This window comes from Lissotriton vulgaris, chromosome 4_1, assembly GCF_964263255.1.
Source record: "Lissotriton vulgaris chromosome 4_1, aLisVul1.2, whole genome shotgun sequence".
NCBI classification, from domain to species: Eukaryota; Metazoa; Chordata; class Amphibia; order Caudata; family Salamandridae; genus Lissotriton; species Lissotriton vulgaris.
Window position 1 is genome coordinate 248,218,738 of NC_141691.1, and position 25,621 is coordinate 248,244,358.

A 25,621-nucleotide genomic window follows, 5' to 3' on the forward strand; every position below is an offset into this window, starting at 1 on the left:
GGATTTGCTAAAAACCAAGTTAGATTTCTATAACATGGCCCATTTTCCACATGTCATTGGCTGTGTAGATGGGAAACATGTTCCCATTTGCCCACCCTCTGAAAATGAGTACATTTTACGCAACAGGAAATGTTACCATTCTCTTAACATACAAGCAATTTGCAATTCTAAAACTATCATCACAGACTTAGTGGCAAGTTACCCTGGAAGTGCCCATGACTCCTACATTTTTAGACACAGTGCCATCCACACGGCTGCTTGCAGGCAAATTTGGAGATGGATATTGGCTTGGTAATTTTAAATGTTTATTTTTAACATATCCCAGTTTCTTTTAGACACATGTTACTCATTATCACTTTCTTTAGGTGACAGTGCCTATGCAGTGAGGTCATACATATTAACACCATATCTCAATCCAGCAACCAGAAAAGAGCAGCAGTACAACCATGCTCACATATCAACCCGCAATGTGATAGAGAGAACCTTTGGTGTGATGAAATCTCGCTTTCGCATTCTCCATAAGACTGGTGGAGCTTTACAATATCGTCCTGAAATTTGCTGTAAAATAAATGCAGCATGTGCAATGTTGCATAACTTAGCCAATAATAGAGGCATAGAATTGGATGTGGATATTGTACTACCTCAAAATGATAATCAGCCTCAACAACCCCAACCAAGATTACATGGACCAGAAGCAGCAGAGGGTAGAAGGAGAAGGGCAGAGATAACACAACATTATTTTTAAAAAAGGTAAGAAACACACAAGACAATCTGATGCATGACTGTAAACTGTTTATTTTTCAAAAGTTAAAGTATTTGCATTTTTTGCTTGAAATTTAAATGCATTCTGATGAATTAGTAAATTACTTCGCCTTCATTTTTAAACAGAAAACAATGATTTTTAATTCAGATGGACACCTTTTTGTCAAAAATGTAGCTGAAAAGGTACCATACTATTTTTTGCGTCCACGCACCCCTAATGCTTTTCCTGTAATTATCATATCGCCCATGGCCATGTTGCTGGAAATGTTTTGTTTCCTGTTGCTACGGCGTGCCCCAAGTAAGGCTTGGTCAAGTATGCCACTGATACTTCTGCCAACTTCACTACCCCCAATTTGAAGCTGGTTTGCAGGTTCAGCATCACTTTGTATTCTTTCTACAGCATTTTGGAGTGCCCCCATTACCCTGGTTATCTCTGCACAAATGTGTTTCATTTCCAATTGCATGCCAACTGTCTGCTTGCAGAGCTGAGCAGTAGTGCTTGAAAGCCGAGACATTCCCCTGGTGTGACCCTGCATGCAGGTCATTGTTCTAAGTTGCCTCTTAGCACTTCCAACTTGCTGGGTCTGTATCACTGTGCAGAGTGTCTCCAAAGAATTAGCAATGCGGACTAGCTTTTCAGATGTTGTTTTATGCCCTTTATCAATTACATTTGTCATTTGTGTAATACTGTTGTGCATGGCACCAAACTCTTTACTGATGTGATCAAGTTTTCCCTTCATGTCTCAAATGTCTTTGCCATGTAGGCGCTGAACTTTAAGGATTTTATCCTCAACAACACTGCCGGTGCTGCTATCCTCTAGAGCTCTTCCTCTTTGTGATGCTTGTGACCGGCGCCTATAAAACTGTTGAAGTCTATTACGCCTGCTCTGCATTGGGTTAGAGGTTGCTGGAGTTGCAACAGTCTGCATTTCAGAGACATTAACATTTTGATCTTCTTCACTATCGGACTGCTGCAGTTGGCGCACTCTGTGTCTTTCCCTTCTTTGAAAAATAAAAGTTGATGAAGTTGCAGCATTTGAGTCATCTGTGTCATGTCCTTCTTGAGTGTTAAACTCTGTCAATTCATTTTCTCTGATTTCTTGTTGTGTATCTATGATTGAAAAAGTGCAAGCAGTCTGTTACTTATAAATTTGCACTTTTTAAACGTGTCTGCAAAATTGCTTCTAAACTACAAATCACATTTGGTTTCCTACAACACTTACATTCATTTGAACAAACTTTGCTTTTTATTAGCATATTGGAATTTTGAAAAAACTACAACTCCCATGATGCACTGCTTTCTGACTTAAAAATGTTAATTATCAGGTTTGGGAAACATAAATGAAGTAGTACAAGAGAGGAGTGAAATTGAAGCAGGTATAACATCTTTTTAAGCCCATCTCTCACTCACATTGCACATTAGAAAAATAAGTTTCAAAAACTCCTACCTTCAGAAGGTGTAGCAAGCTCAGACGTATTAGGTTGATTATCTCTGCTTCCTGAATGGGAGTGAAGGAGGACCATTGTTTTGGGGGGTTTAAGGTGAAGGACATTTATTCTACCTTCCCGGTGGAAGCCAGGGATCGGTCTTGCAGAGAGGAGGTGCCCCGGGGTGGGATAACAGAGGCAGAGTGCCTGAAGGTGTTCAGGGTTCCAGATGGTGATATGCTAAGTAAGTTAGCTAGGAGTGTGAAATCTGGTTCCTGCACCAGCTAAAATTTTGAGAGGAAACAGAGAGACCTTAGAGCCCTACATTAGATATCTGTTAGAACTCTTTTTTAGCTCGGGTACTGTGCCGTAAATTTTGAAGGAAGCTGTGGTTCTTCCTTTGAAGAAAAAGCCACAAATCAGCATAGAACAGTTGAATAGTCTGCGCCCCATCTCACTCCTCCCATATTTTGCCAAAATTGCTGAAAAATTGGTCAGTCAACAACTGACACCCCACATTGAAACCCAAAAGCTGCTACACCCTTCGCAATCTGGCTTCCGTGCTTTCCACTCTAAGGAGTCAGCTCTGCTTTTCTCCACAGAGACTCTTCGGAGGCATGTGGATGAGGGTCATACTGCGGCACTGATTCTTCTTGACCTCAGTGCCATGTTTGACACTGCGGCTCACCATACTTTGCTGCAGTGTCTAAAGAAGGGTGGAGTGGCAGGGAAGGCATGGGGCTGGCCGGAATAATTTCTTCACGACCGCAGCTTTCAAGTTGCACAAGGACCTTGTAGGTCTAAGGCTATTACCTTGGACCAAGGGGTTCCTCAAGGTTCTAGCCTGAGCCCAACCCTTTTAAATCTTTATGTGGTGTCTGTGGCCATAATAACTGAGCAATATGGTGTGGAAGTCGTGACTTACTCAGCTGGTTGTGGCCTTAGCACAACCAGCTGAGAACGCAGCCAGCAATTTTGCGTCCTGTCTCCAAGATCTTGCTGCTTGAATGGCTAGCAATTGCCTCAGATTGAATGGCAACAAAACTGAGCTGCTGATTGTGGGCAAAGCATCATCAGTCTGGACCTCAGCATGGTGGCCCCAGACGCTCGGGCCCCTTCCTATACCAAATGAACAAGTCAAAAATCTAGGGATTTGGATTGATTCCAAAATCTCATTTGACTATCACACAAGGCGTGTTGCGGGCACATGTTTTAGTATTCTGCGCGGCCTCAGAAAGACACTGGATTTGCTCCTTGTTACAGCCAGGAAATCCCTACTCCATGCATTGGTTACTTCAAGGCTGGACTATGGGAATGCCCTTTATTTGGAAGCTAATGTGAAATGTCTCCAGAGACTACAGCACATCCAGAATGCTGCCGCCCGCCTGGTGCTGATGCTGCCAAAAAGAGTCGCCTCAAAAAAAGCTTTGGACACACTACATTGGCTGCCAATTAGGGAGCGTGTTCAGTTCAAAGCCCTTTGTGTTAGCCACTGGATTATGCAGGGGAAGGACCTTGCTTTCTTCTTAACCTCTTAACATCCTATACCCCGACTCGTCAATTGAGATCTCAAGGGGCTTGCTTAGTGCAGGTTCCTAAAATCCGAAGAGCTAGAATTGGAGGGAGGTCCTTCCGGTTCTTGTCTGCCCGTCTGTGGTTTAACCTTCTCATCAGGCTCTGTACGAAAACCTTGAAGTTGGACCTCAGCAAAGATTTAAAAACGTACTTATTCCTTAGGGGATTGACAAAGTAGGGCCCGGGTAGGGGAGGTAGTAATAGTTCAGCTGGCTGAGGACCAATTTGCTAGTGTGGGGACACACTAGCTAGTGTAACCAGGCACTGTATAGGTTCAGTTATTATTATTATTATTAAGAAGGCGCAGTTGATTGATTCAGGCACCTGGGTCACGGTGGAAGGGATGAGATTTGGGCGAAACGCGAGGTCGATCTTGGCAATTTTGTCGTTGAAAAAGATGGCGTTTTCACAACGTTCATCGGATGCCTTAATTGAGGATGTCGCTGGCTTAGAGGTTTGATTGCTGATGATATTGAACAGTTATTTGGGTCGTTTTTTTGCGGTGTCTAGTGCGGAGCAGAAGAAAAATGTCTTTTTGTTCTTAATGTTCTTTTTGTAGTTCCTGCGGGCTGCTTGGAGTTGGTCGCGATGAAGGGCGGTGGAATTATTCCTCCTGATTCTTTCTGAGGCTCTTAGATGTCTTCTTTCTTCATTGGTGTCGGTGGAGAACCATGATCTGGATGGAATGTTCCTGGATTTTTTTCGTTTCAGAGGCGAAAGGCTGTCTAGGGTGAGTGACATATTGGAGTGGTAAAGAGAGGTAAGTTCAATAGTTGAGAGGTGTTCTGTGCTGTGGGGGAGGAGCGAGCTTATTTTTTCTTCTTGTGTCTCTCGGGGATCTGAGCTGTGTTCCTAATCCATTTTGGGGGTCCTGTAAGGGGAGTTGAGGTGGGATCGTTTGGTTAATGCCGAAAAGGATGAGGTGATGGTCGGACCAGTCTATGGGAAGGATATGGTCAATGGTGATTGCATTGCTTTCGGCAATCATTGCGTCTAGTGTTGCTCCTCTGTGGTGAGTTTCTTCTGAGCAGTGTTGGGTCAAATTGTTTTCTAGTCAGAGGTTGTTTAGGGATTGAATGAGTGGGTTTTTAGATTTGTACTATCTTAGATTGAGGTCACCTAGAATTATATTATTTGAGTTACCGAAAGCACAATGTGCAATTAAGTCAGAGAGGTATTCCCCGAATTTAGAGGAATTGCCAGGGGGTGGTAAAGGAGATGGCAAATTGCTGGCCTGTTTCTACCCTCAGGCTCTTGTCATTTATTTCTTGCGTTGAGCAATAGAGGGGTAGTGTCAATGAAACTGATGTCTCGATGTGCTATATGAAAGTGTTGCTATTTTCACAATCGCTGGGAAGAGACTGAAAGGCCAAACTCTACATGACCACTAATTTCTCTGAAGATGAGACAATGGCCTGCTCAACCCCTGGGGTTATCCCCTCAAGATGCATGCCTTTAACCTGCCCCCATCAAGCAGACAGGCCGATTAGAGTGGCACCCACCGACCTGACGGCCTTCACTAACACTGTCCTCACAATCATTGCTAATGCACTGGAACTGCTAGGTAGGACGCTAGAGCTGGCACGTAACCTTGTGTTCCACAGACAGGTCTGCCACGATATGAAACCCCAAGGGAAGGATCTGCTTTGCTTGGAGGCATGTTGAGATAGAGCCTCACAAGAACACGTCAGGCTTACTTTCATTTCTCAATAGCTACAATTTAGCATAATATTATGCTCTAGCGCTTTCAAAGATCCCTAATATAAATGGTATACTAAATAAACATTTCTCTGTGCTGAACTGGGATATTGATCAGGGAGTTATGAGGGAAGTTCAGCAATATCACTTATTGTGATGTCATCAGGGATTATGTTGGTGTATTAAAACCAGATCTGTGACTGGGGGTGAATGTTTGCATTATTCAGCATTATTCAGCATTCTGTTCATCATCTGTTCTTTTTGCTTTTGTTGTCCTAAATGGGAAGGGTATACACAGACTCGGGTCACATGCTCACTGTGCCGCTGGATTCAAGCTAGCCTCCTGTAACGACCGGATTTTCGGACCAGATAGAATCAGCTCACCAAGACACCACCAATCCAGCCGAAACGTAACCACCTCCCTCCTCAGGACCTACTTACCAAGGCACCTGGGTACCTACCTGAGGATGGGGAATTAGCAATAAACAAGCTCATATCATCAAAAACACCACTAAATCTATAGGATTACTAGAAATACTCACTGATTACTAAGGACTTCCATGCTCTCATACCTTATAGTCTCGCGGCACCTCAGACCCAGAATATGCTACCCTCCTACTCATAGTGAAGGGGGCAGTTCCGATAACTTACCATTACACACTGACCACAATCAGTGCTCACTCAGGCCACTATCCTGTGGGTATTTACTCAAGCCACAATCCTGTGGGTTTACACATTGATCACAATCAATGCTCTCACTCTCTCACACAAGCCACAATCCTGTGGGTATTTACTCAAGCCACAATCCTGTGGGTATACACATTGATCACAATCAATGCTCTCACTAACGCCGTTACACAACAACGATCACTGTCCTATTAATACCTTTACCTCTCTCTCTCTCTGTTGGGAAGTTTCTCTATATATCTAATATCTACCGGGGATGTAATATTATTGGTTATCTGATAGATAGACGGTTCAATCCTCTCACACAAAAATGGCCAAATTACAATATGCAAAGGTTATTCTCTGATTCAAGTGTCCCCTGCTCCCTTGCTCAGTTACCATTTACCCGGACGGGAAACGCATCCGTCCACATAACAGCATCTGACTAGAAGAAAGGTTAACTTTATTATAAGAAAACAACAGTTACACAATAGTTCACTAAGAACTGGGGTTCCTTTATTACACAATAATAAATTATAACATCACAATAACTAGCAATCTAGACATAGCATGAAAAGTAAAGGGAAATAGACACATCCAAGGAATAAAGCTTTATTACTAACACATCCACATATAGCTGAAAGGAACTGTAGATAGCTAAAAAGGGAAATGGATTATAACAGACTGCACACCGCTGAAAGAAAAAAGATTAATCAGTGCAACAATACAGTAGGGAATATAGCTTAGGAAATAAAGGACAAGATTAATGTTTATATATGTATAGGCACTAATATAACAGGACATATATCACCTGATTAGTATGAAGTCTTGTTCTAGCTGTCATCTGGGTTCCTCTCTCGTCTGTGCCTTGGCTCATCTCAGATTCTCCCCTGCACTCTTGGACACACATCTGCGCCGATCACTCTGCACTGAAATCCTCTCTCCCACGAACTGTCTTCACCGTCCAACTTCAGTCTAATGATATAGTTTCTGCCGCTCTGATAACCGTTCGCTCCACTAGCTTCTTCACTCTGTCTGATTGTTCCAGCTCCAATGTACAACTCACTCAAGCTGCTCCCACAGACTAATCCACAATATAACTTCAGTCTCTTCCAAAAGGCATCACTCAAAACTCCAGCTGTTAACTGCCTGCTTCAACTGATCACAACTCCTTCTGACAAGTAACTGCTTCTGAACACAACTGCTTCTGACTGCATTTTTCAGCTCCAAAAATCATCTGACTTCTCTCTTAAGCTCCAAACACCATCTGAACACAACTGCTTCTGACTACTCCAAAAACCAACTGAACACTCTGCCTCTCCTGCACTTCGCTAATATGGAATGCTCTCTCCTCATGGAAATTTCCAACAGAGAGCTGCCTCCCACCGAATTCCTGTGCCAGCTCCGAGGCTCTCCGCGCAGCTGCAGTGACCATCTGCATGTTACGTCTGGACCCAAGAGACAAACACATTCTTTCGATAAGATCCACTCTCCGCTGGTTTTCCCCTAGCACACAACAGGCTTAACTATAAACATCACCTTTACCCTGCAAGCTCCTCAGTCAGCAGAGGCAGAAAGTAAAATGGAGTCTCTCTAGTTCTGGGCCTTGTAGGCCCGAAAAGGAGGAAATAGACACTTAGCTCTATACACAAACCCTACCAATAGCTAATATAAAGTCAGAACTACAGGATCCACCCTCTACTATAGGTAGAATGATGAAAGGACACATAATTATGTCAAAGCCAATAGGCAATAGATGGATTAGAGTCAGGAATAAGGGATCTATCATCATATAAAGCGGCTATCCTCTAGTTTATGCTTCTAGGTGTGAAAAGAGGCCTTAAAAGGACCAAAACAAGCTAAGAATAGGGATCTAGGATGGTAGCAAGCTTAAAGTCACCATCACTCAGAAATAGAATCAAAAACCCGGTCACTACACCTCCCGAAACTGGTCCCAAGATACTTGTTTCCTTTCCAGAGAGGACCCAGCTTGGCAGTTCTGCCTGAAGTGTTCTCATGAGGGGCAGGGTCAATATTGATTTGCATATGGCTGGGTGCAAACTGGGGTGGCATGCTTAGCAAAAATACGATGGACTAAACCCATATCTGTGACTGGGAGTGAATGTTTGCATTGTTCAGTTTTCCATCCATTATCTGTTTTTTTTGCTTTCATCAGGAATCATGTGACATGAATTAATGTAAAGAATCACAGTCACTTCCTGTGATATCATTATGGTCAAAGGGTGTGTTATGTCACTTCTGTGACTGCAATAATGTTGGTGAATTAACGTCCATATACCCATCCACACCATTTAAGAAAACAGACAAAGCCAACCTATTCTCTACAATGCTACAACTCATCAACTCTTTCCCTATGACCTTGGATATTTACCTCAGGGGAAGAAGCCCTCTAGTTCTCTGTCATCCGAATATACCACCCACTTGTTCTCTACCTAGGAGCTAGGACCAAGAACATACTACCAGGTATGATGTTATGTGCATTCTGTAACCCTCTACACTTGACTCTATGTAAACCGCTTCTCTCCCCTCTCTCCAAGACCATTACATTCTTTTAACCGTATAAGTATATAAATGGCCATGCTGGCACAAGGAAAACACTCAAACACGCGTCTTATCCTTGCCACTACGTAAAGTATTTGCTGTCCCTTTAGGCCATGTTTATATTGTATAAATACCCATATAAGACAAAAAAACAAAATGTAAACTATTGTATAAGACAGGCCTTCAGATGCCTATGTCATTGGCATCAAAGCGTGCCTCCAGTTCTCATGCAACAGGGTTAACAAAACATGTTTGTAGATCAGGAGACAGGGAGTCACTGGAAAAATATAGGAATACATCTTTTTAACAGCGTCTGTCCTCTTTAATAGTTGTTTTTAATTTGGCTTGGCATGAAAGCTCCACTTAGCTATGAAGTAAGGAGAAGTGGATCAACAATACACAATACACAATTTTGTGGCTGTTGCTTGTAGAGCATTTAAGTAAAATGGAAAAATACCTGTCACTTCATACTAATGGCTTTCTAAAGAGCTGTGCAAATCAGACCATTGAAGACTGCTTGAGGATTTGGAACCTTTATCTTCCCTTTTGTCAGTCAAGATGAAGCGCACCCAGTTACATTAGTTAGGTAAACAGAGTGCTAGCCTTTGTTATGTTATGTTATGTTATGTTATCCTATGATATATTATGCCATTGTATGTTATCTGCTTTGGAGACAGAAGCCACAGTCTTGATGTGAGCTGTGACTACGCTGCTACAAGGCTCAAATATGTTGACCCTCCAAGATAAGCTAATTTCAATGAGGGGTTTTGATGTCACAATTGGTAAATTTACTCATGCAGCAATCAGCAAGAACTTACTCACAAAATGTGCATCTAATATATGTGTAACAACTGGCAAATCACATTGCAGTTAGGAAATGAAGAACATATAAGATGCAAACCAAGTTATTTAAAACAACTAAAACGTAGTCCCCCCAAAAAATACTGCTCTAATGGAAAGGGAATAAGGTGTGCAATAATATTTTATGGCAAATTACATAAATGTAAAAATTACAAAAACTGCACTTGACTGGGATATTGGCAATCTCTGTGGCAGACCTATGAGAGACCACAGCCACATACAGTTTGCTGGTTGGATCAACTCAACATTGGACTTAGAAAACTATCCATAGCAGAGCAAACTTGATGGATTATGCTGGAAATGCACCATGTAGTTGAATAAAACAATCTGGCTGTCCAATGGTAGACAGAGAATTCACACATGAAAGCTCAGAATTGAAAAAGCTACCAAGTTTCCCATAAGTTATTTCACTTGTCATCCTCTTCCCTACCCTACAGCAATGGTTGGTTATTTATTCTTTGTCATTTAATCATTGTTCATCCCATCAGATTGTCTCCAAAATGTATTTTGATTGTTTTCCATCTACATGAGCAATGGTATCTTCAAAAGAGTTATTCTCTCAGCAACTTTAGTTAGGTACTGGTGTCTCCTTGATCTAATTGGGGTAGCTCTGATCAGATAAGCTCAGGAATGTAGCAACCAAGACTGTTCTTTGTATTACATTATTAGTAATGTTTTTTTACATTTGTGACTATTTTTGCTCGGCTGAGTTATATAATAGTCCATGATTTTAATTGTATGTTTATGTGTAAACACAGCCCTGAAGAAGTCCCATCCGGGACGAAACGCGTCGGCTGTTCGTTTTTCTTCTGTTGACAAATAAATCAATCAAACAAACCAGACCTCTGGAAATCACTATTTGTGCTTTTGCAATAATTGTGTTGTTTTTGCACACTTTTAATTTATGGTGCACCTGTGCTTTTTTTCATTACAAGTTTCCCAGGGGCTTTCAGTCAATAGATGTTTATCAATGTCCGATATTTTTCCTATGAGTTCTAGTAGTACTGTTCTCTTAATGACAAGTACTCTAATTTCGAAGGCTGGCTCCTCAAACTTCAGTCTACTTTTCGAGCAGTAGTGGTACCACCAACAAAATCAGTCTTGCAACTATCCAATGAAGCGATAGTTCAAGAAGTGCAGGCAACCCATCTTTTCAAAAGTACCTACAAGGCATGCAGGAATTCTTATCTCTTCCAAAGGCCTAGAAAAATGCCCATCCGTGTACTGGCTCAAGCATGATATTTTAAAGGGCAACCGTCAATAGTCATTAACACCTTGGCTGCTAGGTGTTTTCCCCCCCTGTGCTGGCACTCATATATTCCCATTGTTCATGACGAGCTCAGCTCGTCATCAGCACAGCTCAACCGTGCATCATGACGAGCTGAGCTCGTCATCAGCATCGAAAGGGTTAAATCTAGCCAGTCATAATACAAGTGCCAGGCTAGCTATCTTTTCTTTTGCAAGCAAGATATGCATTTCTTTTCGTGGGTTATTCCTGTGAAGCAGCAAATCTATTCTGGAGTTCCAGGCACCAAAAGTCTAAAATTGAGAATCCCTTGCTCACTTGTGCTTCAGCCCTTGTCTGCCTCCCACCTACACATCTGGCCCTCCTAGTTCAGCCTCCTTGTGTTTTAAAGGAAATATCTACCCATGAACTTTATATTAATCTGTGGCCTGCTCTATGAATGTAGAAAGAGGATTCAGAACATGTTCAATTGGATATGTCCCAATTTGTAGGCCATGCCTTCAAAGTGGATGTATGATGATACAATGCAGTAGAAAACACCGCAGTACCATCACAACGCAGATTTTACAACGCAAGTTGTTACCACGACTTGCGCTGTATGGTGCTGAACTTAGGAATAGTGAAATGTACTATTCCAACACCAGCCTACGTACAGTAGGGAAGGTGTTGGAATAGTAAATCTACTATTCCTTAGTCTAGAGCGCCCTCCAGCGCAAGTTGTGGTAACGATTTGCGTTGTAAAACCCGCGTTGTAATGGCACTGTGGTGTCATTACCACATCGTAATGGGTGGTTACCTTCAAAGTGTTAGCAGTAATGCAGGAGCACAAAAAGGAGTGAAGGTCACTTGCAAACAGAATGCCACTCAGCTCAGGCACAATATATTTCATATCTACTAACTGCTATAAAGGCAATAGTTAACATAAAATAACTGTACTACAAGTCTTTTAGCTTAGTGTCGCGAGCCACTTACCTGAACTCCATGCGGTTCCAATGGGGTGACACTATTTCCCAGATTCTCCTGAGGACTAACCTTGGTAGCAGTTACTGACACTACACCGGAGATAGTTTCCAAGGGGAAGGGTTCTGGGAGTGAGAAAAGAGGTGCTGAAAAATCTTTGGGCAATAAATAAATGCATCACAATTGCAAGAATATGCAAAATTTTTGTTCATGAAATTTTTTTTAACACACAACCTGCCCCAACAGCAGGTGACCTACACGCACGCTATGTGCTGCAAAAATCATTCAGCGCATTTAAAGTTCTTCATTATATATTTTTTCCATAATATATTTTGGGACTACATGCCCCAGAAGGCCTGTGTTGCACTTACCGGGTCCTGATTACACCTGATTGGCTGATCACTACCATGTGACCAAAACCTCCGTTTTTTGAAACCTTTGGTATTTGTCTACACTTTGCTTCGTGCTCATTCAATGAGAGAAAACAGAAAGATTATTTTTGAACCAAAGAAGGTAAGACCGCGAACAGCGCGCTGCCCTGCTTTGGGCGCTTGGTTAAATTTCGCCACATTTAGCATGAACACTGATTCTGTGTTCGTTTACCTTTAAAGACATAATTCCTACTCACAGCACCACACGCTCGATTGCGGTGGGCTGTTCAGCCTTCAGAGTTATTACAAAATGTGAGTATGACAAACTTGATATATCAAAAGCGGCATGCGCCGCGTTAAAAAAGGTTTCAAATGTAATGCAACTTTTGATTCAGGCAGCACGTTTGTGACCCGGGTTCATTTCGCAAACTTTACATTGCAGAACCAACTTTAAGCACAGTACCTCACGCAAGGTTGCGGTGGACTGTTTGGCTTCTGAATAGAGAAGATTTGTGAGTACCCCCATGTTTTTCTCATAAGTAATGCAAAGGTATTGCATAAATACATGTAGGCGGACACTGATAAAAGCGTTTATCCACACTTTAGGTCACCTTGGAACAATAAACAATGCCTTGACAAGAGACCACCCTTGAGGCTTTCACTTAAGGTAATTTCACTCCCTATTTTGTAGCACGGCGTGCGTGCGGGCACCTTCTTTTTAAAGGACAATCATTTGAATATATTCCTTTTCTGTTGCAGTGTGAGACACACAGTGGCGGCCACACTACTATTAATAAAAGGTCGCACTCAAGCCCTCAATCAGGTACGACGCGTCCAGTGGATGCTTTTTTAGCTTAGTGTTGTTGGTTTTTAATGGATTTGGAGGAACCCTTACTAAACATAGATCCTTAATTTTTTTCATTGATAACAGTTCCCCGTGGAATCCATTTAATGCTACCCTGATGAGAGCCCTGTGACTTTCTTAACAGGACTCGAAACGCGTCGGCTACGGCACTAGTTCGCATAAAATTCTTGTTAATACATTTAAAATGAATGTTCAAGTTTAAAAGGAATGTTTAAACTTTGACTCATGTGGTTCTAAAAAGAAATAGTGCACCACATTGTGGAAACTGAATGCATATTTAATATTGGCATATTCTTTCTGTCCATAAATAACTGTTTTTTGATAATTGGAATGAAATGATATATGTTGATTTAATGTTCTTTGTATGTCACATGTACATTAGTCCTTTTTTGTTAAGGTCTATTGATGATTAATTCAATGTTTTTGTATGTTATTTGTACATTAGTCTTTTGTGGAAATTCAGTCGCTAGAGGTTGAGTTGATAATGTTAATTCTCTTGCCTAAAAAATAATCATCTAAAAAACTGATTCTAAAGATACTGACAAAATAAATTGTCTTGGTAAAACTAATTCATTTAGCTTTATCTATTGTCTTACTGAGTGATTTAGTAATACATCCCGGAGGCATAGGTACAATCCCCTTGTTTTATATTTCAGCAGAGCGGGCAGACACCAGTTGGACTTGGAAGAAACGGCCCATGAAGAATGACTTTAGCCATCCCAAGGCAGTCCTGGTTACACCACCATTGCTAAGACACTACAGCAAGATGGAGTGTGCTACAGTGTCAAAAGCGGCACTGAGATCAAGCATCACCAGTGCGATGGTGTGCCCAGCATCCGCTCCCTGTCTCAACGTTTCAGTGGCTCTCAGAAGGGCCGTCTCCGTCGAGAAGCCTGCCCGGAAGCCCGACTGAGAGGAGTGAAGAATCTCATCCCTCTCCAGGTGATCCACCAGTTGACGATTTACGACCTTCTCTGCCACTTTGGCCGAATAGGGAAGAAGAGATATAGGTCTTAGATTTTCAAGAACCTCCATACCCACATTCGGCTTTTTCCTGATTGGCAGGACAATAGCCTTCTTCCAGTCTGCCGGGAGCTGTTGGGAGGTGAAGGAAACGTGAAGCACCTGCCTAAACAGGGGTTCAAGTACCTCCAAACCCTCAGCCAGCACCCTAGGAGGCGCAGGGTCGCGCGGGAGCCTGATTTTACACTGCGGCAGATACTGCGGAGGTCTTCCGACGGGGGGATACCGAAGTGCTCCAATCTCACCATCAACCCTCCCCGCCCAGTGGTTCTATAAACTCAAGGCCACTAGCAGGTTGTTCAGAAAAGGAAGCATAGATATTCTTGACTTTCCCAGCAAAGAATTCAACCACCCGGTTACACTCTGCCACCGAATCGGTAGACGGGGCGTTTAGGCTCGGTACCTGGGATATTTCTTTAAAAATTTTAAATAACTTCTTTGCGGAGTGCTCTGCCTCTTCTATCCGCGTGTGGTAATATGCGGCCTTGGCCCCTCGCACTTGCCTTTGATACTTCCTCATAGCTAACTTGTAGCCATCCTTACTCCCAGAGCAGGATGTCAGTCGCCAGCTGCGCTCCAGCCTCTTACACTCAGATTTAGCCAGCTGTAACTCTGGAGTAAACCAGGGGGCGGTCCTGCTTCTTTTACTACAAGACTTAGAGCTGCTTAGTGGCGCCATGGAGTTTAAGGCATTTAAAATGCGCTCATCAAGCTTAGATTTCGCACTCTCAATATCCGCGCCATCCAGCGGACCCCCGCATAGTATACGCATATAGAAACTATTCTGGGAGAACTGCTTTCATTTGCGATACAAATTTTTTTTTGTGTCAGCTATGTTCTTCTCATAGACTGGGCTAATTATCTCGAAGGGAACTAAATAGTGATCTGACCATGGAATCGGGATTGGGGTATCCACATCCACAGTCACACCATCCCAGCTAGCGAACACCGGATCTAATAGGTGACCGAGTGTATGCGTATGGGAGTCGTTTTTCAGCTCAAGTTGAAGTTCCTGAAATTGCTGACGAAGGTCAGTGACATCTTTCAATTGAGTATCTTCTAAATGCATGTTTATATCACCTAAAACTAACAGTGTGCTCCGTCTAATAGCTAGGTGAGCGACACCCTCAATGATACTAGACCTGAAGTTTCCGTAGCTGCCTGGGGGTCTATATAAGAGGATCCCGGATATAGAATCCTGTGGACTAAGCTTCAAATTGAACGTACCAGCTTCGCTACTGTCTATTTTAGTCGGGAGTAGAGTGCATTCAAATGGGGCCTTTACAATAATAGCAATCCCCCCACCTCTTCCTCCTCCCCTGTCAATTCTGGCTATGGAATATCCTGAAGGGACCGTGTTGATAATGTCCAGGTCCGAGTGTTCACCCAACCACGTCTCCATTAGAAAAAGAATGTCTAGCTTCTCATCCAACAGGAGATCCCATATTTGAATGCAGTGCTTACTCAGAGATCGACAGTTCAATAGGCCTCCTTTAACTCTCCGCCCATCAGCAAAGCCGGCGGGTTCCCTAATGCATTTAAAGGAGCAGTAGGGGCAATCATGAAGCGCAATCGCCTCCGTAGATCGTCTACAGGGGGTTTTTAGTGGTGGGCATAGGTCACGAAGCTCCTGACTATCATAGTGGATGGGGATTCGCCCAAAATGGGCAGGGATTGTGGCCCCTAGCCCCGACCGGCCGCGGATGGGCGCAGACGGGCTTAACTTAGGCGCAACTTTGGCGCGCCTTCTTCGCGCCCGCTGCATGCATCCGCTGTGCGGTCGCGGTCCCACACACATAAGTAGGCAGACGGAAATTAGGAGGGAGGGGCAGCTAGAGCGCTGACCTCCCTGTGTTGAGCCCGGAAGTGCTGGGCTCCTCCTCACCCTCAACAGCAAACGCCCACACTGGGCGTGGCGGAACGGGGCGGGAGTGCAGGAGGTTAGTGACCCCCCCCGGACTAGTATATCAGCCCCAGAAATCGTGCAGGTAAGTTAGCAAGCAACGCTGTAAGCGTAACAGTTAAAACACACAAGCAGGCGTTTCTATTGATTAAAAAGCGCTCTACATCAGTGCACACTACAATTTTTAAAATTCAGTGCAGTATTAAAATGCTATTGATTAGCGTACAAGTGAAATGGCCAGTTAACACACAAGCGGAGGGAGCCTGCCACTGCCACCGGCTAGCTCTTCTCCACAAGTGGCCGCTTTCTCACCTGCTTTAAATAGAGGAAATGCATACAGTGCACTAGAGCACTGACCTCCCTGCGTTGAGCCCGGAAGTGCTGGGCTCCTTCTCACCCTCCGCAGCAAACGCCCGCACTGGGCGTGGTGGAACGGGGCGGGAGTGCAGGAGGTTAGTGACCCCCCCGGACTAGTATATCTGCCCCAGAAATCAGAAAGTAGAAATATAGGATAAGTATAGGATTAATGCTCACTTCATTTTGGATTTAATAGAAGAATTTGACCCATTCTTGCAGAGACAAACACGCAGGACACAAGCCATACCAACCCATGTTCAGGTATTGTTTTCACTGCACCTCCTTGCCTCTGGGTCATTTCAGGGTGTAATAGCCACTGCTGGTGGTGTCTCCCAGAGTTTACTTTCTAGATTTTTCGATGCTTTTCTGAATGCCATGTTGCAAAGGATAAGGCATCACATCAAATTCCCTACTACACAGCAGGATTTGCTAAAAACCAAGTTAGATTTCTATAACATGGCCCATTTTCCACATGTCATTGGCTGTGTAGATGGGAAACATGTTCCCATTTGCCCACCCTCTGAAAATGAGTACATTTTACGCAACAGGAAATGTTACCATTCTCTTAACATACAAGCAATTTGCAATTCTAAAACTATCATCACAGACTTAGTGGCAAGTTACCCTGGAAGTGCCCATGACTCCTACATTTTTAGACACAGTGCCATCCACACGGCTGCTTGCAGGCAAATTTGGAGATGGATATTGGCTTGGTAATTTTAAATGTTTATTTTTAACATATCCCAGTTTCTTTTAGACACATGTTACTCATTATCACTTTCTTTAGGTGACAGTGCCTATGCAGTGAGGTCATACATATTAACACCATATCTCAATCCAGCAACCAGAAAAGAGCAGCAGTACAACCATGCTCACATATCAACCCGCAATGTGATAGAGAGAACCTTTGGTGTGATGAAATCTCGCTTTCGCATTCTCCATAAGACTGGTGGAGCTTTACAATATCGTCCTGAAATTTGCTGTAAAATAAATGCAGCATGTGCAATGTTGCATAACTTAGCCAATAATAGAGGCATAGAATTGGATGTGGATATTGTACTACCTCAAAATGATAATCAGCCTCAACAACCCCAACCAAGATTACATGGACCAGAAGCAGCAGAGGGTAGAAGGAGAAGGGCAGAGATAACACAACATTATTTTTAAAAAAGGTAAGAAACACACAAGACAATCTGATGCATGACTGTAAACTGTTTATTTTTCAAAAGTTAAAGTATTTGCATTTTTTGCTTGAAATTTAAATGCATTCTGATGAATTAGTAAATTACTTCGCCTTCATTTTTAAACAGAAAACAATGATTTTTAATTCAGATGGACACCTTTTTGTCAAAAATGTAGCTGAAAAGGTACCATACTATTTTTTGCGTCCACGCACCCCTAATGCTTTTCCTGTAATTATCATATCGCCCATGGCCATGTTGCTGGAAATGTTTTGTTTCCTGTTGCTACGGCGTGCCCCAAGTAAGGCTTGGTCAAGTATGCCACTGATACTTCTGCCAACTTCACTACCCCCAATTTGAAGCTGGTTTGCAGGTTCAGCATCACTTTGTATTCTTTCTACAGCATTTTGGAGTGCCCCCATTACCCTGGTTATCTCTGCACAAATGTGTTTCATTTCCAATTGCATGCCAACTGTCTGCTTGCAGAGCTGAGCAGTAGTGCTTGAAAGCCGAGACATTCCCCTGGTGTGACCCTGCATGCAGGTCATTGTTCTAAGTTGCCTCTTAGCACTTCCAACTTGCTGGGTCTGTATCACTGTGCAGAGTGTCTCCAAAGAATTAGCAATGCGGACTAGCTTTTCAGATGTTGTTTTATGCCCTTTATCAATTACATTTGTCATTTGTGTAATACTGTTGTGCATGGCACCAAACTCTTTACTGATGTGATCAAGTTTTCCCTTCATGTCTCAAATGTCTTTGCCATGTAGGCGCTGAACTTTAAGGATTTTATCCTCAACATCACTGCCGGTGCTGCTATCCTCTAGAGCTCTTCCTCTTTGTGATGCTTGTGACCGGCGCCTATAAAACTGTTGAAGTCTATTACGCCTGCTCTGCATTGGGTTAGAGGTTGCTGGAGTTGCAACAGTCTGCATTTCAGAGACATTAACATTTTGATCTTCTTCACTATCGGACTGCTGCAGTTGGCGCACTCTGTGTCTTTCCCTTCTTTGAAAAATAAAAGTTGATGAAGTTGCAGCATTTGAGTCATCTGTGTCATGTCCTTCTTGAGTGTTAAACTCTGTCAATTCATTTTCTCTGATTTCTTGTTGTGTATCTATGATTGAAAAAGTGCAAGCAGTCTATTACTTATAAATTTGCACTTTTTAAACGTGTCTGCAAAATTGCTTCTAAACTACAAATCACATTTGGTTTCCTACAACACTTACATTCATTTGAACAAACTTTGCTTTTTATTAGCATATTGGAATTTTGAAAAAACTACAACTCCCATGATGCACTGCTTTCTGACTTAAAAATGTTAATTATCAGGTTTGGGAAACATAAATGAAGTAGTACAAGAGAGGAGTGAAATTGAAGCAGGTATAACATCTTTTTAAGCCCATCTCTCACTCACATTGCACATTAGAAAAATAAGTTTCAAAAACTCCTACCTTCAGAAGGTGTAGCAAGCTCAGACGTATTAGGTTGATTATCTCTGCTTCCTGAATGGGAGTGAAGGAGGACCATTGTTTTGGGGGGTTTAAGGTGAAGGACATTTATTCTACCTTCCCGGTGGAAGCCAGGGATCGGTCTTGCAGAGAGGAGGTGCCCCGGGGTGGGATAACAGAGGCAGAGTGCCTGAAGGTGTTCAGGGTTCCAGATGGTGATATGCTAAGTAAGTTAGCTAGGAGTGTGAAATCTGGTTCCTGCACCAGCTAAAATTTTGAGAGGAAACAGAGAGACCTTAGAGCCCTACATTAGATATCTGTTAGAACTCTTTTTTAGCTCGGGTACTGTGCCGTAAATTTTGAAGGAAGCTGTGGTTCTTCCTTTGAAGAAAAAGCCACAAATCAGCATAGAACAGTTGAATATTCTGCGCCCCATCTCACTCCTCCCATATTTTGCCAAAATTGCTGAAAAATTGGTCAGTCAACAACTGACACCCCACATTGAAACCCAAAAGCTGCTACACCCTTCGCAATCTGGCTTCCGTGCTTTCCACTCTAAGGAGTCAGCTCTGCTTTTCTCCACAGAGACTCTTCGGAGGCATGTGGATGAGGGTCATACTGCGGCACTGATTCTTCTTGACCTCAGTGCCATGTTTGACACTGCGGCTCACCATACTTTGCTGCAGTGTCTAAAGAAGGGTGGAGTGGCAGGGAAGGCATGGGGCTGGCCGGAATAATTTCTTCACGACCGCAGCTTTCAAGTTGCACAAGGACCTTGTAGGTCTAAGGCTATTACCTTGGACCAAGGGGTTCCTCAAGGTTCTAGCCTGAGCCCAACCCTTTTAAATCTTTATGTGGTGTCTGTGGCCATAATAACTGAGCAATATGGTGTGGAAGTCGTGACTTACTCAGCTGGTTGTGGCCTTAGCACAACCAGCTGAGAACGCAGCCAGCAATTTTGCGTCCTGTCTCCAAGATCTTGCTGCTTGAATGGCTAGCAATTGCCTCAGATTGAATGGCAACAAAACTGAGCTGCTGATTGTGGGCAAAGCATCATCAGTCTGGACCTCAGCATGGTGGCCCCAGACGCTCGGGCCCCTTCCTATACCAAATGAACAAGTCAAAAATCTAGGGATTTGGATTGATTCCAAAATCTCATTTGACTATCACACAAGGCGTGTTGCGGGCACATGTTTTGGTATTCTGCGCGGCCTCAGAAAGACACTGGATTTGCTCCTTGTTACAGCCAGGAAATCCCTAGTCCATGCATTGGTTACTTCAAGGCTGGACTATGGGAATGCCCTTTATTTGGAAGCTAATGTGAAATGTCTCCAGAGACTACAGCACATCCAGAATGCTGCCGCCCGCCTGGTGCTGATGCTGCCAAAAAGAGTCGCCTCAAAAAAAGCTTTGGACACACTACATTGGCTGCCAATTAGGGAGCGTGTTCAGTTCAAAGCCCTTTGTGTTAGCCACTGGATTATGCAGGGGAAGGACCTTGCTTTCTTCTTAACCTCTTAACATCCTATACCCCGACTCGTCAATTGAGATCTCAAGGGGCTTGCTTAGTGCAGGTTCCTAAAATCCGAAGAGCTAGAATTGGAGGGAGGTCCTTCCGGTTCTTGTCTGCCCGTCTGTGGTTTAACCTTCTCATCAGGCTCTGTACGAAAACCTTGAAGTTGGACCTCAGCAAAGATTTAAAAACGTACTTATTCCTTAGGGGATTGACAAAGTAGGGCCTGGGTAGGGGAGGTAGTAATAGTTCAGCTGGCTGAGGACCAATTTGCTAGTGTGGGGACACACTAGATAGTGTAACCAGGCACTGTATAGGTTCAGTTATTATTATTATTATTAAGAAGGCGCAGTTGATTGATTCAGGCACCTGGGTCACGGTGGAAGGGATGAGATTTGGGCGAAACGCGAGGTCGATCTTGGCAATTTTGTCGTTGAAAAAGATGGCGTTTTCACAACGTTCATCGGATGCCTTAATTGAGGATGTCGCTGGCTTAGAGGTTTGATTCCTGATGATATTGAACAGTTATTTGGGTCGTTTTTTTGCGGTGTCTAGTGCGGAGCAGAAGAAAAATGTCTTTTTGTTCTTAATGTTCTTTTTGTAGTTCCTGCGGGCTGCTTGGAGTTGGTCGCGATGAAGGGCGGTGGAATTATTCCTCCTGATTCTTTCTGAGGCTCTTAGATGTCTTCTTTCTTCATTGGTGTCGGTGGAGAACCATGATCTGGATGGAATGTTCCTGGATTTTTTTCGTTTCAGAGGCGAAAGGCTGTCTAGGGTGAGTGACATATTGGAGTGGTAAAGAGAGGTAAGTTCAATAGTTGAGAGGTGTTCTGTGCTGTGGGGGAGGAGCGAGCTTATTTTTTCTTCTTGTGTCTCTCGGGGATCTGAGCTGTGTTCCTAATCCATTTTGGGGGTCCTGTAAGGGGAGTTGAGGTGGGATCGTTTGGTTAATGCCGAAAAGGATGAGGTGATGGTCGGACCAGTCTATGGGAAGGATATGGTCAATGGTGAATGCATTGCTTTCGGCAATCATTGCGTCTAGTGTTGCTCCTCTGTGGTGAGTTTCTTCTGAGCAGTGTTGGGTCAAATTGTTTTCTAGTCAGAGGTTGTTTAGGGATTGAATGAGTGGGTTTTTAGATTTGTACTATCTTAGATTGAGGTCACCTAGAATTATATTATTTGAGTTACCGAAAGCACAATGTGCAATTAAGTCAGAGAGGTATTCCCCGAATTTAGAGGAATTGCCAGGGGGTGGTAAAGGAGATGGCAAATTGCTGGCCTGTTTCTACCCTCAGGCTCTTGTCATTTATTTCTTGCGTTGAGCAATAGAGGGGTAGTGTCAATGAAACTGATGTCTCGATGTGCTATATGAAAGTGTTGCTATTTTCACAATCGCTGGGAAGAGACTGAAAGGCCAAACTCTACATGACCACTAATTTCTCTGAAGATGAGACAATGGCCTGCTCAACCCCTGGGGTTATCCCCTCAAGATGCATGCCTTTAACCTGCCCCCATCAAGCAGACAGGCCGATTAGAGTGGCACCCACCGACCTGACGGCCTTCACTAACACTGTCCTCACAATCATTGCTAATGCACTGGAACTGCTAGGTAGGACGCTAGAGCTGGCACGTAACCTTGTGTTCCACAGACAGGTCTGCCACGATATGAAACCCCAAGGGAAGGATCTGCTTTGCTTGGAGGCATGTTGAGATAGAGCCTCACAAGAACACGTCAGGCTTACTTTCATTTCTCAATAGCTACAATTTAGCATAATATTATGCTCTAGCGCTTTCAAAGATCCCTAATATAAATGGTATACTAAATAAACATTTCTCTGTGCTGAACTGGGATATTGATCAGGGAGTTATGAGGGAAGTTCAGCAATATCACTTATTGTGATGTCATCAGGGATTATGTTGGTGTATTAAAACCAGATCTGTGACTGGGGGTGAATGTTTGCATTATTCAGCATTATTCAGCATTCTGTTCATCATCTGTTCTTTTTGCTTTTGTTGTCCTAAGTGGGAAGGGTATACACAGACTCGGGTCACATGCTCACTGTGCCGCTGGATTCAAGCTAGCCTCCTGTAACGACCGGATTTTCGGACCAGATAGAATCAGCTCACCAAGACACCACCAATCCAGCCGAAACGTAACCACCTCCCTCCTCAGGACCTACTTACCAAGGCACCTGGGTACCTACCTGAGGATGGGGAATTAGCAATAAACAAGCTCATATCATCAAAAACACCACTAAATCTATAGGATTACTAGAAATACTCACTGATTACTAAGGACTTCCATGCTCTCATACCTTATAGTCTCGCGGCACCTCAGACCCAGAATATGCTACCCTCCTACTCATAGTGAAGGGGGCAGTTCCGATAACTTACCATTACACACTGACCACAATCAGTGCTCACTCAGGCCACTATCCTGTGGGTATTTACTCAAGCCACAATCCTGTGGGTTTACACATTGATCACAATCAATGCTCTCACTCTCTCACACAAGCCACAATCCTGTGGGTATTTACTCAAGCCACAATCCTGTGGGTATACACATTGATCACAATCAATGCTCTCACTAACGCCGTTACACAACAACGATCACTGTCCTATTAATACCTTTACCTCTCTCTCTCTCTGTTGGGAAGTTTCTCTATATATCTAATATCTACCGGGGATGTAATATTATTGGTTATCTGATAGATAGACGGTTCAATCCTCTCACACAAAAATGGCCAAATTACAATATGCAAAGGTTATTCTCTGATTCAAGTGTCCCCTGCTCCCTTGCTCAGTTACCATTTACCCGGACGGGAAACGCATCCGTCCACATAACAGCATCTGACTAGAAGAAAGGTTAACTTTATTATAAGAAAACAACAGTTACACAATAGTTCACTAAGAACTGGGGTTCCTTTATTACACAATAATAAATTATAACATCACAATAACTAGCAATCTAGACATAGCATGAAAAGTAAAGGGAAATAGACACATCCAAGGAATAAAGCTTTATTACTAACACATCCACATATAGCTGAAAGGAACTGTAGATAGCTAAAAAGGGAAATGGATTATAACAGACTGCACACCGCTGAAAGAAAAAAGATTAATCAGTGCAACAATACAGTAGGGAATATAGCTTAGGAAATAAAGGACAAGATTAATGTTTATATATGTATAGGCACTAATATAACAGGACATATATCACCTGATTAGTATGAAGTCTTGTTCTAGCTGTCATCTGGGTTCCTCTCTCGTCTGTGCCTTGGCTCATCTCAGATTCTCCCCTGCACTCTTGGACACACATCTGCGCCGATCACTCTGCACTGAAATCCTCTCTCCCACGAACTGTCTTCACCGTCCAACTTCAGTCTAATGATATAGTTTCTGCCGCTCTGATAACCGTTCGCTCCACTAGCTTCTTCACTCTGTCTGATTGTTCCAGCTCCAATGTACAACTCACTCAAGCTGCTCCCACAGACTAATCCACAATATAACTTCAGTCTCTTCCAAAAGGCATCACTCAAAACTCCAGCTGTTAACTGCCTGCTTCAACTGATCACAACTCCTTCTGACAAGTAACTGCTTCTGAACACAACTGCTTCTGACTGCATTTTTCAGCTCCAAAAATCATCTGACTTCTCTCTTAAGCTCCAAACACCATCTGAACACAACTGCTTCTGACTACTCCAAAAACCAACTGAACACTCTGCCTCTCCTGCACTTCGCTAATATGGAATGCTCTCTCCTCATGGAAATTTCCAACAGAGAGCTGCCTCCCACCGAATTCCTGTGCCAGCTCCGAGGCTCTCCGCGCAGCTGCAGTGACCATCTGCATGTTACGTCTGGACCCAAGAGACAAACACATTCTTTCGATAAGATCCACTCTCCGCTGGTTTTCCCCTAGCACACAACAGGCTTAACTATAAACATCACCTTTACCCTGCAAGCTCCTCAGTCAGCAGAGGCAGAAAGTAAAATGGAGTCTCTCTAGTTCTGGGCCTTGTAGGCCCGAAAAGGATGAAATAGACACTTAGCTCTATACACAAACCCTACCAATAGCTAATATAAAGTCAGAACTACAGGATCCACCCTCTACTATAGGTAGAATGATGAAAGGACACATAATTATGTCAAAGCCAATAGGCAATAGATGGATTAGAGTCAGGAATAAGGGATCTATCATCATATAAAGCGGCTATCCTCTAGTTTATGCTTCTAGGTGTGAAAAGAGGCCTTAAAAGGACCAAAACAAGCTAAGAATAGGGATCTAGGATGGTAGCAAGCTTAAAGTCACCATCACTCAGAAATAGAATCAAAAACCCGGTCACTACACCTCCCGAAACTGGTCCCAAGATACTTGTTTCCTTTCCAGAGAGGACCCAGCTTGGCAGTTCTGCCTGAAGTGTTCTCATGAGGGGCAGGGTCAATATTGATTTGCATATGGCTGGGTGCAAACTGGGGTGGCATGCTTAGCAAAAATACGATGGACTAAACCCATATCTGTGACTGGGAGTGAATGTTTGCATTGTTCAGTTTTCCATCCATTATCTGTTTTTTTTGCTTTCATCAGGAATCATGTGACATGAATTAATGTAAAGAATCACAGTCACTTCCTGTGATATCATTATGGTCAAAGGGTGTGTTATGTCACTTCTGCGACTGCAATAATGTTGGTGAATTAACGTCCATATACCCATCCACACCATTTAAGAAAACAGACAAAGCCAACCTATTCTCTACAATGCTACAACTCATCAACTCTTTCCCTATGACCTTGGATATTTACCTCAGGGGAAGAAGCCCTCTAGTTCTCTGTCATCCGAATATACCACCCACTTGTTCTCTACCTAGGAGCTAGGACCAAGAACATACTACCAGGTATGATGTTATGTGCATTCTGTAACCCTCTACACTTGACTCTATGTAAACCGCTTCTCTCCCCTCTCTCCAAGACCATTACATTCTTTTAACCGTATAAGTATATAAATGGCCATGCTGGCACAAGGAAAACACTCAAACACGCGTCTTATCCTTGCCACTACGTAAAGTATTTGCTGTCCCTTTAGGCCATGTTTATATTGTATAAATACCCATATAAGACAAAAAAACAAAATGTAAACTATTGTATAAGACAGGCCTTCAGATGCCTATGTCATTGGCATCAAAGCGTGCCTCCAGTTCTCATGC

At 43.1% G+C, this 25,621-nt stretch overlaps 2 pseudogenes; both read right to left on the reverse strand.

Annotated features, from left to right (window-relative positions):
* Nucleotides 1–953: 953 nt before the first annotated feature.
* On the reverse strand, nucleotides 954–14,696 carry LOC147718633 (uncharacterized; annotated as a pseudogene).
* A 2,956-nt stretch (nucleotides 14,697–17,652) lies between these two features.
* Nucleotides 17,653–25,621, reverse strand: part of LOC147718634 (uncharacterized) — a 71,850-nt pseudogene continuing 63,881 nt past the window's right edge.